At 37.8% G+C, this 23,192-nt stretch overlaps 1 protein-coding gene across 2 annotated transcripts in view; it reads left to right on the top strand.

Moving 5' to 3' along the window:
• Nucleotides 1-23,192, top strand: part of LOC118403969 — a 44,048-nt gene that overhangs the window by 4,989 nt on the left and 15,867 nt on the right. Inside the window, exon 2 of one of the 2 annotated variants that reach the window (XR_004829723.1) lies at nucleotides 21,400-21,578. The gene's annotated coding sequence lies outside the window, so the exon portion shown is untranslated. Of the gene's footprint in view, nucleotides 1-21,156; nucleotides 21,579-23,192 lie in introns of those variants that run through there. The other variant, XM_035802874.1, reaches the window with a different exon arrangement.

Genomic DNA, 23,192 nt, shown 5'->3' with positions numbered 1-23,192 from the left:
CAGGGATTATCTCACCATATACACCGAGGATAAGGCGGGGCATTAACGTTATTATCATATAGCCTATCCAACTGACAGTTATTTCACACAAATTCCTTTATAACAAATAAACACTTTAATACATTACATAAAAATACATTTGCAATATATATATTGTACAATAGTGTCTATATACAATACAAACATTAAACTATTTCATCATCATCATTTAACTAATAATTTTAACTAATCATCTGTTTGTGAGATAGCATATCAGCATCAACATGTGGCTTATTTGCAATACAAACTACATGTATTAAGTGGAGTCCTGGTACCCCCCATGCAGAGCCTTTTCACTTGGGCACGACAAAGTACGTATACATGAAGTGATTTAGGAAGGTACCGGCTTAATCACGTTAGAAAGCCATAATGAAAAATGAGTAAAATTAGCATAATTCCTTTTCAAGTATCCCTATATTCCCCATGTGGAGCCCTAATTAACATAACCAATCAATCATAATATTTTTGACAGTTATGCATGGTTTACACACAAACAACAGTACAAAAAAAATTCATGACTGTCCCCTGTATAATGGTGCGGTCCAAAAAGTGGTCGGTTATTAGAATAACCGACCACTTTTGAGGTTACTGCCTGATAACCCATGGGAAATGGGGGCCTCTGATTGGCCAACTCCATCTGGCTATATGATAATAAAGGTTAAGTACTATTACATGTAGTGTTATAACAGGGCATCGGGAATAGCGTTTTCCAGTTTTGGTAACACCTTTCTTTAACTGAGTTTACAAGCCATACATATCTACATGTTAAAATATCCTTCCACATCAGCTGTAAATGATGTATTTTCCTTTGCCCAGGGCTTCCACATTGTTATCCAAATTACGAGGAATAACTCGTGCACATTACAAAGTCAGATAATTTCATGCCCAAACGCCCCCATAAACGTTGGGATGTGCAGCTTCCTCAAAATATTAATGGGAACTGAGACTGTTGGATGTCCTTAGTTGGTGCTAAAAGCATTTAGTGATTAAACGGGCAAATCCCGACTGGTTACAAGCGCGGTGGTCACCATGCCATCGTTAACAGACTGTTACTCATATCAAATATGAAATATTTATAGTAAATTCAGGCCATCATAATGCACCATTCTTGTATGATAAAATACTTCAATACTGCACAAAAAGAGGCATCGCGCTAAATCATAAACGCAAAGAAGAATGAAAAACTGCAAACATTATTTGTCCCTAGATACTAAGTCAATGATCAGTGGTAAAATGAATTCCAGTTAGGTCAATAACATAAATTTATCACATCCAAGTCAGAATTTATGGCAAATTGAAAAGTTTACAACAACGATGTCTTCTACTTTTAGAACGTTACATTTGAAGCAATTACAAATGGCTTACCTTTGTTAAAGTTTTAGTGCACGTGACTAAAGATAATTGTGGGCTATAAAGTAACTATAAGCTGATAGAATCTGGCTAATTCTGATTTTTTTTCAATCGTAACGTTGTGATAAATTTGAAAGTGACTTCGGAATTTGTCCTTACCTATAACTTATATATGTTTTGTCATGATATGGTTCATGATTACAGGACGCTACATACTTAGAACTGAGCAAAGTGGATACTTGAGTTTATTGTGCACACGGCAAACTCATACGAAAAACTTGCACATGCCACTGCTTAGCACTCGGTATTTTCTAAAGAAATATTTGTCTTTATTTTTGGGTGTTTCTTGTAATCTAACGAACTCGGTACCTCTTCTTGTGACTTCCTATATTACGTGGCGAAACATAAGTCCAGCCATCTCATTAGTTCATCGATGACTTTACGATAAAACTAAATTTTTCTATTGTAGAGTATATTCAATATAATTGCATACATTCCATTTGCGCTAAGATAATCACAATTTTCAATGTGGTCAAGGGTGGTCATCTGTTTATTTTTTTGTTTGTTTTAACATTTGTTTATCAATGAAAGCTCAAATCAGAACGCTGGCCTATTTGGTTATATCTTCTTTTAGCTTCTGGACAAGAGGCTCAATTGCACAATTGTATTATAATATTGCTTTTTATTTTCTTTATATAACGGTTTCTTGTACAAATTAACAATTGTTTACAATAACAATAAAGAATACACAACACTAAAGGATTTGCCGGTTTTTGTTCAGGCAAAATCACAGGGAGTCCACCGAGACTCTGTTATCTATTTGAAGGCCATGGTTCACTGGTCTTTATGTGGTAACAGCTACGAGAAAATTACTGGAAGGAGTTTACATTCAACCTCTTGACATTTATTGGCGTTCTGTGGTCTATGTGGGTATTTAGGCGTTAGGCTAAGATCGGGGTTATGAGTACCCCATGAATCTCAGAGGATATACAAACAAGCCAAAATCATTTTTGAAAGACCATAAAACAGTGAAAAGGTTACCAGTCGATTTCTATCCCCTCTTCTTTTCAAGGCTGTAAGTTGAAGGGAGTATTAAGAAAGCATTACAACACCAAGTCCCTCATGTCACGTGACCTATGTGACCTTGACTTCAACGTCACATGATAAACATGTTTACCATTTTCTAAGCTAATGAAAAATAGCGGCTGGTAGTGATAACACCCCTATCAAGTTAAGTTTTGCATATCAATTTAAAATACTAAAACAACAACATTCTTCGTGGATTTAAAAAAAGGCAAAAAAAAGTCTTACTTTTAGAAGTTAGAATTCAAGAATTAAAGTTTAAAAAGATCAAAGATTGTATTGAACAGCCTTTTTTATAGAATGTTTAGGACGAAAATTATGAGAACTAACCATTTTTCTAAACTTGACACTCATTCAAGTAAATGAAATTAGAATGGTATGTAAGGTGCTCGCAGGTCCTCTAATGTCTTAAATTTACTTAAGACGTACAAATTGAAGTTCAGTTAATACCTATATCAATAATCGCTATCAATCCAATAATCCAATAAGACGAGAAAAATAAGCTGATATCATATAACGTTACCTTTATTCTCGGATGAATTTTCAAATACATCAAGAATAGTCTAATGTTATAATTAAGGCGTATGATGTAATGTTATGATGATCGACTTGGCGAGGTATATCTCTGAATGAAGCCATAATTATTTTACTATCGATGTTTCACATAGACATGAATAAGGGCTGAGCATAACTCTTTAGAGGCACAGGAAGGAATTTGCGTTCTTAGTATTTAACAAGCAAATAATGCATGCGAGAAAGTCTATAAAATCGAACATGAATTCTCAAGAGTTTCCCAGCTGTCCCCCTATCCCATAGCATGCGATAATACACCATAATTGGGTAACTGCGCCCCAAAACGATGAGGTTGATTTGATTTACTCACAGTACGACATCGATCCTACTTTTTTCGAAACTTTATGCAGATTTCGTTGGCCATTACTTGGATTTTTGAAATGTGCACCGATCAAAGTGTTGAGAGTCTCTTGTTGCGATAACTAGTTTTGCAAAATGTCAGAATTTCATTTGCGTTTGACAGGAAAATCTATCGATGTACCATCATTTACCGCCATGCTGTAATACGCAACTTAAGCTTTGGGTATTTTTCACGGCTTGCGAAGGCTTTCAGTTCATCGGATAAATGCTAATGTATTTAGCACGACGCATCTAAGCTTAACCCTCGTATAGCTGACATTATCTGTTAACAAGGAAGCCAAAAGTGAAATATGATCTTTCAGTATAAGTAAAGCATTCATAAATAATATGTATACATTCCTGAAGACAACTCAACATTTACGCGCGCTTTACCCATGCTAAACGATTTGATTTAGTCCAGTGCAAGTTTCAAAATTTACTTTATTTTCAATGGCGCAGTGCTGACCGCTTTTCATGCTGCTAAGACCGTCTTAAGCATGAAACAAATTCACCAATTTGTAAACGTTTTGCTTACCCCATACACGTGAATATTTCAAAAAAACAAATGCCCACAACATCAACCATTTGGGATATGAATTACTGATAGGGATGCTCCAGATTGATGGCAAGGTAAAAGAACCTGAATCCTTGACGGAAAGAACGGTTATTAGTACGGCGATAAATCAAGAGAATCTAGGTCAGTCGAAATGGGACTCGAGCAACCAATTTCTTTTCCGCATAATAAGGATAATGCCATCATTGCGACAGTATATTACCGCCTGTATCGGACAATCGTTAAGAATTGCTTGATCTACAATACTTTATTCACAGATGTACCGTTAAAGGCGTGTAAGCTCAGAAGCTGATGGTTGATCGACACTATAAAATACCACTGGAGGAAGACCTATTCAGTAAACTACCCTGCCAGTATTGATGTTGGCTGTAGGAGTGGAAATGTACTGCCTTGCCATTTTGCTCTCTCTGGTCTGATCACAAGGAACTGATCAGGAAGTAATGAAATATTTCTTCAAATCTTCCTAGATGTTTTTATCTCCTTAATAAATTAGGGTATTGCTTTATTATGATGAAATTGTACACAGTATAGAATATTTCCCAACAAGGTTTCGATCAGTCTTCTGGTCCTATCAAAATGAAATGAACCAAAGCACATTGGAAGTGTGACGTCAGCAATTGGTCAAAGGTGCTTGGCAGTTGGTATTGGCCCCCGTCTCGGTTGAGGGAAGGTTGATGGGCTATGATGTAAAAAGGCCTATTTAACTCCCTTTAGAAAGTAGTTCTGCTCGGAATCCAGGATGTGTTTGTGTTTGCTCGTCTGTTTGTATGCGTGTCTGTGCATGTGTGATTAGATTGTGTTTTGTTTTGTTTGTTTGTGAGTGCGTCTGTGTCTATGTGTGATTATGTATCTGGATATTTAAAGTCATCATATCTTTTTAATCTCTTGATGGATTATGATGTTCTGTATAATGTTACGTGTTAAAAAGCAAAGGTCAGTGTTGATTTAGAGCCCTCTGGTGTGTGACCTTGGTACTGCAACAGAAACTTTTTTTATCTTGTTCTGGATATAGTACGGTTTTGATATTTGTGGTCAAATATTCTTTTTACATAAGAAAAAAGTTGTGTTGAATTTGTCCCTCTTCTTGTTCATATTAAGTCCAAGGTATTTTTATGGAAAACAGCTATACACTTTCTGAATTAGAATAGGTCAAGTCTTATTTCGACAAAAGCTTCACCAATATTGCATGTACTTCTAAAATACTCATCAACAGCTAGCGTGAATAGAATTTCAGCTCCCTTCTTAAAAGCTCCCGTATTGATTGGTCAAATCAATGTTTCTGTGCTTCAAGTTCAATCAAGTTCAAGTTCAATCAAGGTAACACAAGACGTACTGCCTTCAATTCCAGCATCGCCCTTTTTTTACTTTCTTCCTACAGCCTCTTGTACTATCTATACCGCTGAATTTTCTGCTGACCACAAGTGGGAATACGATTCCCGTTTCTTTCTCAAACATTTCTATTATTGTCGAGTGAAGTTAATGTTCCTTTTCTTCTAATGCCATTAAGCACAATACGAAGTGCTGCATTACAGTATCGCACCTTTTCTTCCTTCTAACATCCTTTATATACTTCCGAACTGTTACATCAACCACTTGAGTTCATGAATACGATTTCGCTTCCCTTCTCAAACATTTCTATAACCATGCATGGTTAATGTTTTTTTATTGCCCTAATCCCATCAAGACACCACAAGAATGCTGTTTTGCAGCTTGGCACTTTCTTCTTCCTTCCAACTTTCACTTCCCTTATCAAACATTTCTATAATGGTTAAGTAAAGTTAATGTTCTTTTGCATCTAATCTCATGAAGCCACCACAAGAATGCTGAGATTCAGCTTCGCACATTTTTGGTCCTTCCAACAGCCTTTAAAACTGTTCATCAACCACTTAAGTGTGTGAATACGATTTCGCTTCCCTTCTCAAATATTTCTATAATGGTTTCAAGTAAAGTTAATGTTATTTCGCTTCTAATCCCATCAAGAATACTTCCTTTCAGCTTCGCACTTCTTTCCTCTCCCAACACCTTTGGGATGGCAATGATCGGAATCTGGTTCGCAGATCTTCATGAGCTTTTATAGCGATAACGACTTGTTTGCGTTTCCCTTCTTAAACATTTCAATAATGGTTTAGTAAAGTTGATGTTCTTTTGCTTCTAATCCTATCAAGGCACCACGAGAATACTTCCTTTCAGCTTCGCACTTTCTTCTTCCCTCTCCCAACACCTTTGGGATGACCATGATCGGAATCTGGTTGGAAGATCTTCATGAGCCTCTATAGCCGATAACGACTTGGTATTGCGGTTGGCGCCTGTCCCTGTTAGAGAGCCAACTACGCGCACCCTTACGTGATATGCCAGCAATTACTACTCGATCACAGTCGATGATATCGGGAAGTTCATTTTGTGAGTAGAGGATGCTAGGGACGGCGCGGTTGATGACTATCTGTTCACTCCTGCACATTTCAAAGGGTGTCGTCTGTACGGTGGAGTTGAGGTGCTCGCAGGGCCGCATTCGTCAATGGCCCTGGGATAAGGGCTTGGCTTTCAAGTGGTGTGGAAATGCTGAAGGGTTTGTGTACTTTGTGCAGGTGTATGGGTGCCAAGTGAAGATATCGACTCAATTGCATTCTCTATGAGTGACCGGAATACTTTGTGAATCCAGGCTTAAGCTTGGATTTTGAACTGACCTTTTTTATCGTCCTAGCCGACACCCTATCAAATAACTGGCATAAAAAAATCGTCATCATTACTAGGAAAATGACTACATCACGCAAAAAATTTGAAATCTTCTAGTCTTCTACGATCACTATTTTACTTATTCTTCCATGTAGATTAAGCAATATAATTTGCAACAGCTTTGAAAAAAAGTACCCAAGGCTTAAACCGAAAATGGAGATAGGAAATATAGTGTTTTTTTAATACTTACACATGATGTGTTATGGCCCTGACAACGAATACCCTACCATTGACCATTAATGTTATATTTTCTAATTTCAATTATCCATATATCCCTACAATACTCTTTTATTGTAAGAACATCTAATAGATTAAATTATTTGATGTTCTTATAAAGGCTAATGGCAAAAATTCAGATCACCTTTAGTGTTTGGCACTCTAGGCATATCATCCTTGACTTTGAAAACTTGTAAATTTCCACGCTTTGGGTAATGGAACTATGTTGCAATGAAATCCATTCCGAAGAAGGAAATGCACCTTGGATTCGTAGTCTGGGTGTTTTTGTGCATTTGTAGGACAAGGTGAGGGCAGATGTAGAACGAAAAGATTCGGTTTTCCGGTTTCTAATGCGAAGAGTTGAGACCTGAATTCATTCCAGTTTTGTTTCTCATTTGTCATCTACGATCAGACGTACAGGCTAAAGTTTTTTAAACATTACCTGGAACACGTTATGACAAAAATGGAGCCTACCGATCAGGACCTCCGGTAAATTATGCACAAGGTTAGAGTATGCCTTTCGGCGAGTTGTGTTTTTCATTTGTCATCAGTTCCTAAAACCCTCTAAAGCTAGAAACATCAACGTAGGTGAAGTGAGAAGTACTTCACATGGTTTAGACTGGCATATCAAAGTGCTATGATGAAAAGCCCACTGCACTTTTCCTTCGTGTAATGGGTGCATATGGTGCTTTTCAGACTTCGCTCTTTTCTGACCTAGCCGTAACAAATGGTATAACAGGTAGGACATGACTGTAGCAATTTAAGTCTTTTTACCTTATTCGTACGATAACTCATTACGAGTTGCAGAAGACTTAAAATTCCAGCGTATACTATATGTAAATAAGAATTGTAGTAAAATCGTCACACGATCACAAGCTAAAGGCATTTTGGAATAGTTATACAATTGTTGTACAAATATGACAAACCTTGATATCAAAAACACTCTCTACGATAGTTTTTTTTCTACTACGTGGTTTTTAATGTTTTGAGAGCGCCATCAAACTATACCAAACCCACTCCCTCTCTATCTTATTTAATCCGGCATGCTGTGTGAGAGAGCCGATAATTTACCTGACTTTTACGTATTCAATACTATGGCAATAACACAATCATATGATAAAAACGTCGCACGACGACATACGACAAATATATACTTTGGGAAATTTATATTCTGCCTAGATGGTATCGTGGGAATGAAATGAGACTGGCATACAATGCTTGGGAATTGGTTAGGATTCGTAGAAAGGTCTTGCATGGATCCTTGGAAGGTCCTAAATAAGTCTTGCAAATTTGAAAGTTCCTGAACAATAATCATGTAAGATAGGTTTTAGAAGTGCTAACGGACTTGAGTCAGACCAGGCCCGTTAGCATCGGTATTGATTAAAATAAATATTAATTCACTTAGAATATACTATAGGCAATATGAAATATGATTATTTGCAACATGTTATATAACATTCGATATGGAGATAAGAATGCGCAGTCTACAATTTACAAAAGCAGCCGCCCTGACTACTATAACTATTAAATTTGAAATATGGTAAATGGGATTTGATTTAATCTCATTTACTCAATTAGGCATATATAGATATAATGCCACGTCGCTGATATAGTTTAATGTGGTTTGAATAAATAAATGCATTTTAGGGTTGTCTCCTGCAAATTCAAATAATGGAAAAACAATACGAAATTCCTTAGGCCACAGTAAGTAAACTTTATGGATAACATCATCGGGCTCATTCGTTTTTGCCTGATTTAAGAAAAATCGAAAATTTTCTTCTTCGTTGATGATCAACATGACGACAGAATACCAAATTGGCAAATGATTTGTGCTGTAGCCTGATGATGGTACGTTTTGTACTATCTTGTAAAGTGGCACTAGGGAGGTAGCCATGAATGTAGTCACAAAAGTGACTTGCTAGATAGTTGTAGAAGTGGCGTCACTGTGGAAGTCATGGATCTAGTTGCCTGCATCGTAAGTGATTCCAATACACCACACTAATTTCACTTTTACTGCACCAGTGCACTTTGTGAAAACATGAATGAATGAATTAGTTCTTGGCTGTGATACCATGTTTATTTTGTACTCTGGATCTTTTTTTAACAACATTTATGGTGTCTACTTTGAAAATTTAGCCATCTTGTCTTTTTTACCCATCTTTTTTCGTTCGCCCTTTTACATCGTTTTTTTTTTGGCAGTCTTCAGGGGATGTATATCATAAATTTACTTGCTAAAGCCAATCTAAGAATCAATCTATTCCATGATTTTGGCAATTCTGTTCTTTAACTTTATAGTATAAATAGCAATATGGCTTTCTTCTTTTGCATCGAAATATAAGTACATATATATATAAAACACCATTGGCAATAACACAGAAAAGATTGAAATAGACGGAATATGACAAACTTTCCCTAGTGGGGGACCTTAGTTGACCCTATCTGGAACCAGTCCGAAACGGCTAGAAGCGAAGCAATTGCATATTTGAAGTCGGAGTCCCTAATGTAAAAATAACGTCGTTTACACCACCTTGTGCCATATAAAATAGCGTAGATGGAAGCCAGAATGCCTTTTGAACCTTTTATTTCCAATGCAAAGGGCACAGGGGGAAATGGTGTTAAGCAATTGATACTTTCACGGATGGCGTTATAGAACGGTGCAAGTGTCAAACTGGTCATTCGAAAGTGCTTGAAGAATACAGACTAGATTTCGAGAAGCCGGGATGGACGAAGTGTGATTTTGAAAGTCTATCACAAATGCGACTAGTTTTGAAAAGCTGCTTTAGCGTACGTAAGGTTGGGATTCGATGTTGCATTTTGTCAGCTATTTATATTATCTATTATATATTATCATATTGTCGGGAAATTTGCACACTCATTAAAGTTTTCACTTCATACAAGTCAAGTCGTAGTTGTGGCATACCTAGTCCAGTGGTTAGTTAACGTGCTTCTGGACCAAGAAACAGTTCGAATCCCAAATGTGTCGCTCACCCAGCATGTACACTGCCGAAAGAGGTTGTAGTCCTTAGGACAGGACGTTAAGCCGTGATCCACTTTTCATTGTGCTTGTCGAAAAGAACTAGGAAATTTTTCTAGATACAATGAACTTATAAATTTTCTACTCCCCAAGCAGAGGTTAGGCTCCGACTATTTTTTTTTACGTTTCAGGCTTTTTTTTTTCTGTACAGTACGAAATAGAATATCCAGGCCTACAAAAACGCATCAAAACGTCAGCAAAAAAACGACAACAGCCAAAGCATAACCTCTGCTAGAAGAGAACAAATATTCTACAAAGCGTCTGTCTTCTCTGTCACTACCATTGGAAGAGTAAATCTTCAATAAGCTACACTTGTTCGGGACGTTATCACTTTAGTGTCATAATAAAGCTAACTTAAAGACTCTTAGAAACAGAATGAACCGAATGGGCGCCATATTGTGAGTAATTGCTTATTCTCTCCCTGGTATTCCATGCGGTACATTTGGCAGCGGTGTTGTTGAGTTATGTGCGCTGTGTGGATTAGATTACCTCTCTAGGTGAGCTATGATCTGTACCTCGCCTTAAGCAAAATTCACCATTGCTGGAGATGCCGAAGAGAGAAGGGGCCTGCATGGGGGTTTGGAGCAATGGCCAAAATCAAAAACCTGCACTATACAACAGTTACCACTAGGGGTGGGTACTGGTACAGAAAATTCAGGTCCAGGTACGGTCCAGGTCCAGAGGATCAGGTCCAGGTTTGGACCTTAACCGTTTTGTATGTAAAAACTTGCGGGTGGGCGATACTCGAAACAATGGTCCATTTGGCTAGTAATGATTCTGTTTGGTGAATTATCCACCGTCCACTGTCGTTTTAAAATCCTACATGTAGACACCACCAACTGCCTTTGTTAATTTAGACAAACTTTGACTGGATAGAAACTTGGTAAAATGACTACCAACTCTCCTTTACTTCCCTTTTGCCACATTTGTACCCTTTATGTTGTATACATAATGTTTGTACGACCTACAAGCCAACCATTACATAGAGCTACATACATACAATATTTTAGCTCAGCTCCCGCACAAAGATCAGAAACCACTAAACCCTTAAACACCCTCTATTCTCCTTTGACAAAATGGTTCACGAAACGCCCATATTCCACAGATGGTCATGTCCCAAAAGTGACATCAATCTAAGGAATATTCCACGTTTATTTCAATATTTCTTCCCGTTTTTTTTTTCAAACAAGAGTTCTATGATGGAGAAACGTTCATCGATTCCTTTGGGAATAAATCTTTTCATAGAAGTGAACTTGAGCCGGAGCATATGTAGGTTTGCACGTCATACGCATTTGTCTTGCAGGCCCTGGCTGCGTTGCTGCACTTAGTGGAAGTCGAACTGAATTCAGAATGGGTAGATGATCCTTCAATTGCATTTGATGGGGTACATCGTTCACTGAGAAACCATAGCCTAGGAGTCTACAGATTAAAGTAAGTAGCTCAGTGGAAAGCGCCAAAATGCGCCAGGTCTTCGCAAAATGGCTCAAATCAGCGCAATGTATACACTTTATTATGTATATCTTACATATATGCTTAGGTAACAACTTAACACCCATTTAACACTGCAAATCTCTTTTTGATGTATCTTTTATAAACTGTTCATCTGCTCTTCATATGCACGTCCATATCTGTCTGTGGGACAGCAAGGCAAAATGGGCACAGTTTTTGGAGCGTACATTTACGCAAAGGCGGTTAATGTTTTTTTTATGTATATGGTACCACTAAGTAGCAAGGACAAAAGTCCATTCGATGTTACTGTTTACAAAACTAGAAAAGCATTTATTTTTCCTAGATGTAAGATGGGTGTTTTTAAATCTAGGCATTTGGTTTTTGGTTGGCCATGTTGTTTTGATCATATGGCGACATTTTATATTGATTAGAGCCAAGTTTTTTTTTACCATACAAATCAACTGAAATATATGCCGTAGAATGCAAAAAATATCGGAAAACGCCTACAATATCATAGAATGCAAATGTTTAGCATACTTTGCTCAGTGTGTTTAATCATTTGTTTAACCTTCCTGTGCTATGGCCACCTAAATTTCATAATGCAGGTAGCATTTCTTTGTGAAATCATTTGCAGCATTTGCATCATTTTGGGGAGTTGTCACCATCCATATCATCAAATCAACACGGCATTACGCCGAACATAGCCATCTGTGTGTACATATACAAATGTGTACATTTCATAAAGTACTCCATTCCAAGGAGCCATCATCATTGTACAGTAGACTACATTTGGTATCTTCACAACACAGCTATCATACGAGACAGGCCGCACGGAGAAACTTAAGAACAGAGAAACCAAATACAAACAGCCTTAAGAAAGCCTTCACATATAGAGCATCATCAGAATGGAACAAGTTATCACATGAGTTGCAAACTGTGAACACATGCTAGATTTTCAGACGGCAGCTGTTGAAACATACGCGAGACTTAGCTAAAGACACATGAAAGACTTGCTGATTTTGGATATGACACATGAGTTTGTTTAACCCTCAAGCACCCGACCTTTTTTTGCGACTAAAATGACCGAGTGGGGTCCAAACGGACCCCAAAATGTTTTGTTCATAAAATCTCAGTATCATTTCTTATCGGCGATCATTGTATATCCATTGCTTCATCAATGTAAGAGGAAGATTGTGAGATGTTAAGGTGTTGCTAATTCCAACTCATTATCATAATTTATGCAAAAGTACAGAAGGACCACGTTTTGCACTAAACCTATTCAGACCAGATAGGGGAATTTTGAGGCCCTCAGCAACATTTATGTCGCATAACTCATGAACGACTAGAGCTAAAGCTACGAAACTTGGTAATTTATCACAAAATATTGTTTGCAAACGTTTTTGGTCAATAAAGTAAGTTTATCATTTTTGGGGTTGCCATGGCAACCATATTCTAACAGGCATATTTTGCCAAAATTTGCCAATTTCAATTTAAACAAGGTTTTCTTGATAAATTACACCTGTTTTCTAACAACATGACATAAAATTTATAAGTTATGCTAATTTCATGACGTCATTGGTCAAAATCCAAAATTGGCGCCTGATTAGGCAAATGACGTCATAATGTCGTCATATTACATGTTGATGACACAGAAATTTTTGTGATGATTTAGGTTTACATTCTTATTATTGTCTAAAAGTTTGGTTTGGTAGTCATACTGTAAGTGGTTAAGGAGTTAGCCTCCAAAGTTTGTTTTAAAAACTGCACATTTTTGCTGGGGTCCGTTTGGACCCCAGAGGGACTGAACACAAACTTTCTTTATAATTTCCACATTATTGTACCAATCTTTGCGAAAACTTAGGAGAAGGTATAAGACATATTGATTGACAAAGTCACGGAAGGATTTTTTTCGCCAGTTAAAAAATGTTCAAATGGCACTTCCAAATGGACCCCACTCGGGTGTTTGAGGGTTAATGATTTTGTTTAATTGACATGTTGCATGTGTGTATGTTGCAAACTGTATGTGTCCAAGTATTATGTGTGTTACTCCTGGAAGACTAGTTGTTACAATGATATGTTAACAACTAAGGGAGTCAATGAACAATAAACAATAAACAATAAATAATCTTAACAGTCTAAGTCTTCTATGACCGTTGCAGATGTCATTTTGGAGAATTGACAAACAATCATCTACGGATTACCAATGCCCAGACGATCTACTATATGATTACTGCCCAGGTCAGTTATACGTGGGTGTGGCTTATGGCAATCCTGTTATGATATAAGACACAGATTGTAGTGATTAATTGTAGTAGAAGGGTTTGTGTCAATCCCTATCTCGCAATGTGTATATCATATTAATGGCGTTGTTGTTGCGTAACTTGTATGTAGAGCGTTGGGCTCGGAACCAAGAGATCCTGCGGGTCGATGTTCGTCAAGTCCTCGACGTTGTACCCTTGGAAATGCACTTAACACGCTTTTTTTTACTCCATCCAGTTGTAAAAACGGGTATATGACTTTGCATGGTCAAGAAAAAGACAGTGGTACGAGAGGGATGGGCTCCGCCTTCCAATGCCGTATCCTGGACACAGTGGATTTATATACACACTGCCCTTATACGATCTCAGAAATGCTATGTGTCTACCTACCTTTAAAATGTAAAAAATATAACTTACAGGTATAGTCAGGGTTACATTCTTGCAGATTATTGTTTTGCTTTGTGGTACATTACATATAGGACCTTGCTGTTTCAGTGGGAGGGTATATCCTTACAGGGAGGCCAGCTTATGGTCTCATTGATGAGTTTCTTCTTCCCATAGACTTCTATGTATTAATTCGTGGTTTAAATGGGCGCGTTCATAATGAAGCTACGTGAAATTTCAGCAGATTTTTCATTCTATGTAGAGCACATTTACCCTATATCGTGGGAAAAAATTGCCAATGTAAACTATACGTAGGAACTTTTTTTATAGCAATTACAAACTACGATTAGTCAATCCCCACAAAATGCACTTTTTCGCTGCTATTGTACAACCGCACCACTCAGAACCCACGACTGTGTACCTCCGACCTAGCGCGCGGCTGCAAAACTTTACCTGCTAATTTCTACAGTTACAAATAAGCTTTCACCAATCTAACTTTTGAGATCAGTTCCGCTGGCCAAAAGGGAATTTCTCACCGCTAAAAACATGCGTCCGTGCAGGCGATCATTTTTGGCTCGGATATCTTTTAGGGTACCCACTTGCGGAGTAATACATTAATGAGACCTTATGTATCCCCTTTAACGTAGTTGAGTTACTTAATCGATCAAAGAACCCCTATTTTGTTTCATTACGAATGGTATATGCAGCCCCAACCGAGATGACATATCCTGGATTTGAACCGAAATCTTAATCACCAGGGGCTCAACTGTGAGGCACTACCAGTTGAGCTACATGGACATCCCTTTCCGATTACATTGCACAACTGTGAAATTGATTTTAGCGTGCATCTTTGCTGCCCTTCCGAGAAGATTAAATTTTGCAACAAGTAAAGAAGATGAATAAAAATCCATTTATTTCCTTACAGAAACATATTTCTCTCCGTGAATGCTCGGTGTGGACACAATACGACCGTAGATGGTGTTTATAGATGACGTTTATGACATTACGGGGACTGTATGCCTTTTTGCAAGGCAAATTTTGATAGATAGTTTCCTGTGCACGAAAACTGGATTCCCTTGCGCTGAATTAATATCCCATAAGAGCCACAAATGCTTCCAAGTTTACCGAATTATAATACTGCTACAGAGATAACGCAGTAGTAAAGGGAAAACTCGACACTTTTTACTAGTTTGTAAGCTAAAAGTTAAGAGGAAAATGATTTAATCCTACCTTGATATAGGGTTAGCGATGAAGTCGTAGCTAGATACAGTCACAGTGACACAAAGATTATGATTATCCCCATGTTCAAGTCATCTACTGATCAAATACTTAACAGATTGCTCAACAAATCTTTTCGATAAAGAATCTTTTTTTGCTTTTGATATTTTGTTTTCTTTTGAATTATACTTTTGAATCATATACCACATATAGAATACAACGGTCGCGTGGCGATTACCATCTACAGTAAAGCGGCCTAATTAAGCAAATGGAAATATCCATAATTATAATGTATAAACATATACCCTTTTGAAAATTAAAAAGAAAGTATTTTATTCCGTGACGACAAAAACCCCTCAGGCAATAGTGGGTCATGTTTTCCTTTTCCCAATTTTCCTAAATGCCTGTTGTAATTTAGTTAACAATATGATTTAAATATTTATGAAAACTATCTTTAGAGACTTCCCCGAGCTAATAATCCAAAATTAGGATTTAATTGCACAATTAAACTTTTTTTGCTCAAAAATTGACTAGGGAGGTACTATAGGATACAAAGATCCCTTGTGATTACTTGACATAGTGCTTGTGTATGTTTAAATTACCAATTACATTATTTTTGTGTGTGTTTTGTTCAATACGCTTCTACTCATTGAGGGTATCTTTTTTTTTCGATTCACCGGCACCACAACCATATCATGTGACGTGTAAAAGATGTTAAATATGTGGAGCTTTCACATCGATTGGAACTGGAAGAACTCTTTGGTTCAGTCGTACGTTTACCTTGTAATTTTCCTTTGTCTTGTTACAGGAACGGTTGTCTTAGATTCTTATCGGAGTTGGTTCTGTTACAGCCTTCTTTTATCTTTTACGACATTTTCCTTACACACATTTGATTTCCTAAGAAATATTTTACGCTCTAATATCCTAATGTCAACTGTAAAATCATATTTTTCATGCAGCCCTTTTTGTCATATGCCCTTCTTTTATGCTTTTGTATTCTCGGGGGGGGGGGGGTTAAATTTGAGCCATTTGATATTCATAAATTTGAGTGTTGCAAAATATATTATCTTTCGTAATGTACAATTGGCGGCGATGATATAGATTTTTCACATTTTGAGTACACCCCTATGCCTTTATTTGTATTATTTTATGTTTTCTTTGCAAAAGACTTTTACCATATCACGCTACGTCTGTCCTGCGATGGATTAACTACGCTAGAAACCCTCACCTTAGAGCAAACTGACCTCAGCGGAACATTTTCATATCACCAAACATCATAAATTCTCCCGACCCGAGACTTGTCAACATCATTCTTTAACCACGCCTGAGCTCAAAACTCCCCAAGATGCTTTAGATTAAGCCGTGCGTTAAATCCCATGTGATGCCTTCTCTCACTACTTAGGATTAATGTTTAATCCGACTTTAAGTAGACTGTGGTTCTAGCATGGGCCGTGTGTTAAAGATAACGCTAGAATACTTTAAATGCAGAGATCTTCTCGGTTGTTTTATGTTCGCGGTTTTTGCGTTGCCAATTTTACGCAAACTTATTAAAACCACCGCGAAAATTTTGCCGTGTCAGTAAGAGAGTACAGCACATGGTGCTACTTAAAACCAACGCAAACAATCCTTTTTCCGCTTCCGCGAAATAAATAAAAAACGCGAACATAAATGCATTTACACTAGTTTACCGTATCTGCTTGCATTTGTCACACAGATTACGTTGTGTGGTTAATTAGCTACAGGCAAGCTTAAGATGGTATTTTACTGTACTGTACCGGTGCGGCACTGCGGGATTCGAAAAATCACTCAACGAATTTCAGCGATAAAGGACGGATTTTGTAAAGTTTTGGGTAGTGTGTAGCTTGTTGTCTTCTATGTCATACTTTTACGTATCACGCAATATCTAAACTATTTCGAAAATAACATAACAGTGCCGCAGTGAACGAAACACGCAGTGCCGCACCGGTCCCCAAGAGCAGTGAGATACCATCTTAATACTGACAGTATCAAAGGAAGGAAGTTAACTGTTGTCAACGCCTATATATATATTTCTTCCTTTTTACAAGCCGTCAAACGGGACACGAATGTCCTTCCTAATGCAATAAATCATACGTTCTTAAGTTTCAAAGAAAGACAGGTTAATGATATTTGTATTTTCCTGGTATCCGTGCGCATATATGACGTTTATCGGGACATATATCATGCACTATTTTCCGTCGGGTGGGTGAATATAGCCCTTCGGGATTGTGAGGCGCCATATGGTGTTGATTACATTGTAACGTCCGCCGGGATTTAAAGACAGTCTTTAGAGACGGAAAGAACGGCGTTGGATATTTGTTAGCGTCAGGTACTGCTGTACGCCAGGATATTGAACGTAAAACTTTGTTGTTATTGTGTGCACCATCATATATCCTTCTATAGAACTCCCTTTCCGTTACAGGGACTTTGCTGTACTTTTGAAACTTCGACACATCGTTAAGCGTATTTCATAGATAGGAAACAATTTTTTTCCTGTTTTGTATTGTTTGTTATCTTCTAAGTCATATATTGGTATTTTTCATCATAGTCTAGAATATACAAACATAAAAAAATGCAAATCGCTTCTGCATTTTGATAAAGCAGCTGAGAAAATACTGTAAATGCAGAAATATTCGCGGTGGATTAATATTCGCGGTTTTCGCGGTGACCACTTCACCGCGAACTTAAATCCACCGCGAACATTTTTCTATTATAGTATTAGATTGCAGTCTATGGTGTTACCGCGAACTTAAATCCACCGCGAAAAGTCATTTTTCGGGCTACCGCGAAATTAAATCCCCGCGAACTTAAATGCATTTACAGTATACAAATATGGAAAATACAACTCGCTTCTGCATTTTGATAAAGCCGCTGAGGGGCCCAAACCCAACATTTTCTCTCTTTAAAGTGATGAATAATACAAACTATAGCATGTCTAAATAGATGATGGTTCAAACTCTTTTTCTGGACAATATCAAAATTTTATTCAGACGTTTCGGAAGGCATCCATATTCCTTCCTCAGTGGAATGAAAATGAAGACAAACAATTTCTCGGAACAAAGAATAATTCTTATGTTCTAAATAAACAAAAAAGGTAACGGCTAAGGTGTTCTAAAATAAACAACAAAGTTAACTATTGAGATGTTCTAAACAAAGTTCTAAATAAACAAAAATTTAACTGACAAGGTTATATAATACATTCAAGCAAAGTAAAACTAAACTAGCAAGGAATAAGATATAAAAATATAATAAAGTGTATACTTAAGAATTTAGAACATAACAATTATTCTTTGTTTCGAGAATTTGTTTGTCTTCATTTTCATTCCACTGAGGAAGGAAGGTGGATGCCTTACAAAACGTCTGAATAAAATTCTGATATTATCCAAAAGAAGAGTTTGAACCATCATCTATTTATCATATCATTGATGTCTACCCTTCACAAACGTATAGCATGTCTAGAACACGACAAATCAAATAACGGAACTCCACTGCAGTTCCTTGCAGACAGACGGCACCCAAAACATAACCTTCTCGGCTTAGGTAACAAAGGTCGCACAAATCCAACTGTGGTCGCTGTACGAACACCTGAGGGACCAAATAAACGTAAATCATAGCTTCACCCATTGACACCGTTAACATAGCGATATAGACATCGGGGGACTTGTTGAACAAATCCTTCCGGAGTAACGCTTGGCTCAAACTATACATAACATGCCCTGCCTATTTGTTTTCTACTTGTCGGGTTGACGCGTGTTTCCCACCGTACTAGTCTAGCCGAGACTGCCTGGCGTCAGACAAATCTCCCGGCACGAGTTGTTGTGGAGTTACGGAGCGAACGGCGAGGTGGGAGTGACAGGTGAGAGTCCTGGAGGAGTCTATCGTGTCATCGAGGTTAGAAGAGTCGCTCATCCCGGTTGACTGGAGATCGATCGTGAACCGATCAAAACTTGAACCTAGCTTTAATCAAGGCGCCCCCTGAATCATGGCAGGGTTAAGGTGACGGTATGTCAACTCCGGCAATAACTTCGCCAATTGGTCGTGCGAGTTTCGTCAAAGTATTTTGACACTTAGAAAAAAATCACACTGTATACTTCATTTAAAAAAGGCAGAGTTCTTTATTCTTTTGTCCTATTGTTGTCACCAAAGTAAATATATTGACACATCATATAACGCCTATATTAAAGTGGGGAATATTCGCGATGCTTTCAGAGATTACAAATTACATTTTTCCATTTTCCCATTGCGTTTTCTACTGGAATCAAAATTGTCTTAAGTCTGACTTTGTCTTACCTTGTTTCCCATTGGACACCCAAAGTTGTCTTTAACTGTTTTGCATTCATAGTTAGAAGGTTGCAAAAGACTAGTTTCTACCAGATCACTTCAGTGTCACTGACGAAAGACGCTAGATGACTGTTTGAAATGTTTGACCCTTTTATAGAATCAAATCCAGTGCATTGAGTACCTGCATTTTGGCACATTTCCACATTACCAGTTAAATCATGCATGGCTTGTTTTAACCCTGATTGTAAAACCACCACAAACTCTCCATTTCCCCATTTACGCGAATTAACTGCCCGCGAAGGTTTTCCTTTTAAAGTAGGTCATTGACACAACGAAAAAAAATGCACATTTCTTTTCTTCTAAAACTTCTTTTCTTGTTTTAGAAACCTTTCTCTCATCAGTTTGTTGACAGTGGATGGAAGTGTAGTTCGTATTATCTTGAACGACAATGTTGCAAATTCCTACTTTACATAGAAATAATAGCTATTGAGAAAGACTATCTATGGGCACGACCTTTGAGATTAGTTATGGGCATGGCAGGATTGCATGGCAACATGTATTATCACTGCATGGACGAAAAAAATACTAGCCCTTTTGATTACGCTCTTTGAACTAGGTTAGTAACCTCAAACGGGAGTATTGTTTCTTATCCTTGTATTTGGTTGTTTGTCTGCACCTATAACCCAAGATCCTTTCAAAAGATTTATTTGATATTTGAAATGTCCTTAGTCATTGAATTTAGATTTTTTTTTAAATTTTGGTTCCGAAGCTCCATTGCAGTATGTTCAGGCGATGTAGAACTATATAGAGCACCCGTATCTTGAATGTGCTGTACAGTCAACAGCTTCCGTTTTAAAGCTATCGCTGACAAGGGCTAATTAGCCACTCTCTAAGCAGATGCTAGGTCCTGGGTCGTTTTGGATTAGATGTCTCTTGGGAAGCAAATGGCATATCCTGCGTTATACTAGATGAAATCAAGACCAAACATCATATTTACTTCACAATGATTTGGGTTCTATAGACTCAAGTTTTCTATGAGCTTCTGATACAATTAACAACGTGTGTAACTTTCTGCCATAACGTTTGGCAATTCTCGAATATAACCAAAAAAATAACATAAAAATCAAACGGCATATTAAGGCTGAGGTTAGCTGCGTGTACTTTCCTTAACGTGTACGAACAAGGCGAAATATCCTAATGTAGGCCTTTTGAATGCTGACTAACATTGATTCTAAGTGTTTAATACATCAAGCTGTCACAAAGCTTTATGGAATAAAGTAATAGATCATAAAAAGCCCCGTGAATAGCTTCAATACACCAGCTCACAATACTCTGACGTTATTGGGGAAACTGAGACTACAGGCAACTGGTATCTGTTTCTTGCAATGTCCAATACAACCCGACAAATCTCTTTGTTATCATCACGCTTAGTTGCACATCATAGTAATTCACTCCAGCCCTCTCCATTCTCGAACAACGGGTGTTCCCCAAGGGTATACGTATCACTGTATGAAGAAACCATTTTTCCACTTTGTATATATGACAACGTTGCACCCACGCAGTGCATGTTACCCTTTAGGAAATGTCCCGCTGGTGTAGGAATCAGATGCACTCATGTCACCTTCCCAGGTAAAGGCCGATAAATATCGCCCGGCAAAGAAGGGAGTTAGCCTCTCCCTATAATTCCAATCCCCCGGACTTACGGCCAAATCCACGGGGAAATTGTCACGTATGAAAAAAGGCTTACTCACCGGAGGAGTAATTCGGTTAATGCCGATCTGCGAAGGGAATATTGGACTCAATGAAATTAATGCCGCGGGATCTATGTATCGAACTCTTATTCCTTCCAGCGAGCTATCGAGCGGAGTCGACGAGCGAAGGCGGAGAAGGGAGAGATCTCCCGGGGAACATGCGTGCGGCAGCCGCTGTTGATGTTCCTGCGATATCCACGAGCAGCTGACCCGAGAGGCAAAATTGCAGACAACGGGACCTCGTCTGACAGTAACATCAACGGAAACTTCAACTACAGGTAGGACTCTCTTTTATGTCAAAACGCTATAATTGCACTATTCTTTACTTATATCTAATTTTTTATCAAGATATATCAGTTGATAATGTTTAGAAAGAGATTTCCTTTTCGGCATAGTCCTGAGTGCGTAAGGTGTTGGAGAGAGGTCTATCGACCCCCTGTTCTTTCTCAACGGTAGTCAGTAGATCTAAATATTTTTTTAGATCATTTTTTATATATACCAGCTGATAACATTTGCTAGAAAGAGGTTTCCCTATCGGCATGGTCCTGAGTACGTAAGATGTTGGGGGAGAGGTCTATCGACGTCTCGCTCTTTCATAACGACAGTCAGTAAATCTGAATATCTTTTTATCAAGATATACCAGTTGATAATGTTTGCGGGAAAGAGATTTCCTTATCGGCATGGTCCTGAGTACGTAAGGTGTTGGAGAGAGGTCTATCTACTCCCCGCTCTTTCTCAACGGTAGTCAGTAAATATAAATATCCCGTCCGCCCACATCACTCCCAATCGCCAGTTGTTTAAACACCGTGTATAAAGCATCAGAGGGATCGTGTTCAACTATTACTTTAAGACCTAACCATGTGGAAACGATATAAGAGAAGCCTTTTTGGCAAAGCCGTGGTGTCGTATTGCCAGGAATGAGCGTGCGGTTGAATGCACTTTAGGTGCGCGAGTATTGCCCATTAACGTCCACTTTACGTTTCTTCGATGAGCCAAAGGATCTACCAGGATTGCCAAAGTAGTTTCCGTATCGATGCCGAGCGGTAACAAGGTGTTAGTGGCAACCAAAAACTGAAGGTTTAGAAGTATGGTGGCATCAGGCGTATGTCTAGCACCAAGTACTTGCAGTACAGATATGTATGTAAAATGTATAAATATAGATAGAACATAAAGAAATCTTCAAGAAGGTTATACTTTGTGTTCTGTGTTTGTGTGTTTGTGTTTGAATGTGTGTGTGTGTGTGCATGCGTGTGTGTCTCTGTGTTGTATGTTTGTTTGTGCATGTCTGTGTTTGTGTCTTTCTGCATATTTGTAAACAGCATATATTTGTAAACTCGATACGTTGTAGATAGATCTTTATGATATCTAATACACTGAATGGGGTCGGAAACAGAACAAGAACGAGTAGCGTCTGGGTCACAAAATAACTTTAACTTAACTGGTGTATAATTTATGTTTTTATTGATGGTTACGTTTTCTCGGCATGTTGCGGTTATGAATTTTAAGTGATAGTTCAAAGAGTAAGTAGTGCTGCATTTGTTTGTTGTAATTAAAGCTAAAAGTATAATGACTTGTTTAAATCAAATCCATCTCAACTCTCACATACATGTATCTTCTTGATACATATCAAAATATATACCTATGCGAAAAAGTGCAAAGATTTGTTTAAATCTGTTTCTAAATACGTTTTGTCATGAGAGCATAGACAGGCAATGGTCTATCATGAAGTATTGATAATTGTGTCGCCTTCACTTTTAACAACATGCGGTGTTTGCATAATTTATGTACATTGTGAGCTTTGGTTTTCATGTTGGTAGACATCTGTATCTGCCAAATTGGCCCATCCTTTTGTTGATTACTGGCAAATTACTGTCCAATTATACCCGAAAAAT

Source organism: Branchiostoma floridae, chromosome 16 (genome assembly GCF_000003815.2).
Source record: "Branchiostoma floridae strain S238N-H82 chromosome 16, Bfl_VNyyK, whole genome shotgun sequence".
Lineage (NCBI taxonomy): Eukaryota > Metazoa > Chordata > Leptocardii > Amphioxiformes > Branchiostomatidae > Branchiostoma > Branchiostoma floridae.
The sequence above is the reverse complement of the archived record's forward strand: the minus strand, read 5'-3'. Positions and strand labels throughout refer to the sequence as shown.